Source organism: Mastigoproctus giganteus, chromosome 11 (genome assembly GCF_048544385.1).
Source record: "Mastigoproctus giganteus isolate SK-2022 chromosome 11, ASM4854438v1, whole genome shotgun sequence".
In the NCBI taxonomy this organism is placed as follows: Eukaryota; Metazoa; Arthropoda; class Arachnida; order Uropygi; family Thelyphonidae; genus Mastigoproctus; species Mastigoproctus giganteus.
In genome coordinates this window covers 149,324,310-149,326,242 of record NC_143585.1, presented here as the reverse complement: position 1 = coordinate 149,326,242, position 1,933 = coordinate 149,324,310, and positions in this window count along the sequence as shown.

The window sequence follows — 1,933 nt, the reverse complement described above, 5'->3', positions numbered from 1 at the left end:
GCAAATGTGTCCCCAATTCACAAAGGGGGTTTGAAGGGTGACACGAGAAATTACAGACTAGTTAGTTTAACTTCTGTTCTGGGTAAAATAATGGTGTCACTGGTTAAACATGCATTGCAGGATCATCTAGACAAGACTGCAGCAATAATTCAGACACAGCATGCGTTTGTTAAGGGAAAGTCTTGTCTGACAAATTTGATAGGATATTATGATGTGGTTACAAAGGAACTGGATGCAAAAAATAATTTTGATATCATATATTTGGATTTCAGGAAAGCTTTTGACACTGTTGCGCATGGAAGACTATTGTACAAATTGGAGCAGAATGGTATTAAGGGTAAGTTGCTACAATGGATAAAAGGATGGTTGAGTGAGAGAAGACAGAGGGTGGTAATCAATGAGTGCTGCTCTTCGTGGACTAATGTTATTAGTGGAGTCCCACAGGGTTCGTTGTTGGGTCCATTGTTGTTTCGTATATATATATCATTGATATTGATGAAGGTATATCAGGCTTAGTGTCGAAGTTTGCAGATGATACAAAAGTTGGCAGGGTTGTTAATGACAGTAATGGCAGTGTGCTACTGCAACAGGATGTAGATAATTTAGGTAGATGGGCTAAGAAGTGGCAACTGAAGTTTAATCTTGACAAATGCAAAGTACTGCATATGGGTAGAAGTAACCCCAGAGAAACTTACCAACTGTGTGGTACAACGTTTAAGGTGGTAGAAAATGAAAAAGACCTGGGATAAATTGTGCAGTCAGATATGAAGTTTTCTTCATATCTGAAGGCAATGGTCAGGTCACGTATAAGGCAATGGTCAGGTCACGCCTTGAGTACTGCGTGCAGATCCCGTGGCCTCATTTTAAGAAGGATGTAGATTTGGTTGAGCGTGTACAGAGAAGGGCAACAAGATTGGTGAGGGGAATGAAGGGATCATCTTAACATGAGAGGCTTCAGTTCTGCAAATTAGCATTAGCATTAGCATTAGTAGAGGCATTTGATGCAATAAAGCAAGCTTATGCAGCACCAGCCAAAAAAAAAAAAAAAACCCACTTCCACTTCACCCCTCTGTTCGTTCAAAATACCTGTCCAGCTGAGCCTTAAACTTATTTAGCCTATCAACTTCCACTACAACGGATGGACGTCTGTTCCACCAACCAACCACCCGCTGGCTAAAGGCAAATTTCCGCACGTCTATCCTACATCTGTCTTTCCTCAATTTGAATTTATGCCCTCTCAGGTGATTATTCTGAGCTAGAGGAAGAATCCCATCAGCATTGAGCATGCTGAAACCATTCAATGCTTTATACACCTCTATCAGATCACCTCGCTGGTGCCTAGTCTCTAGAAACTGTAATTTGCAAAACTTAAGCTTTTCTTCGTAAGACACCCCTTTGTTCCATTCACTAATCTTGTTGCCCTTCTCTGTACTCGTTCCAGCAGCTCTACATCCTTCTTGAAATGAGGCCTCCAGACCTGTATACAGTACTCTAGGTGTGGCCTGACCATTGCCTTATACAAGGGAATAATCACCTCCTTATCCCTGCTGGAAAAATTCCTGTATATCATTGACAATACTCCATAAGCTACTCTTGCAGCCCGTCTGCACTGCTCAGAGAACTTCATATCTGCCAAGTCCCTTTCATTCTCTACCACTGTCAGTGTAGTACCACAGAGCTGATACGTTGCTCTGGGGTTGCTGTTTCCCATGTGTAGTACTTTACATTTGTCAATGTTAAACTTCATTTGCCACCTCTCAGCCTATCTGCTCAACCTTTCCAGATCCTGTTGCAGCAGCATAGTGTCAGTAGTGTCCTTGACAACCCTGCCAACCTTTGTATCGTCTGCAAACTTGTACATTAAGCTTGATATACCATCATCAATATCATTTATAAATACAGAAAACAATAATGTACCCAACACAGCCCTGAG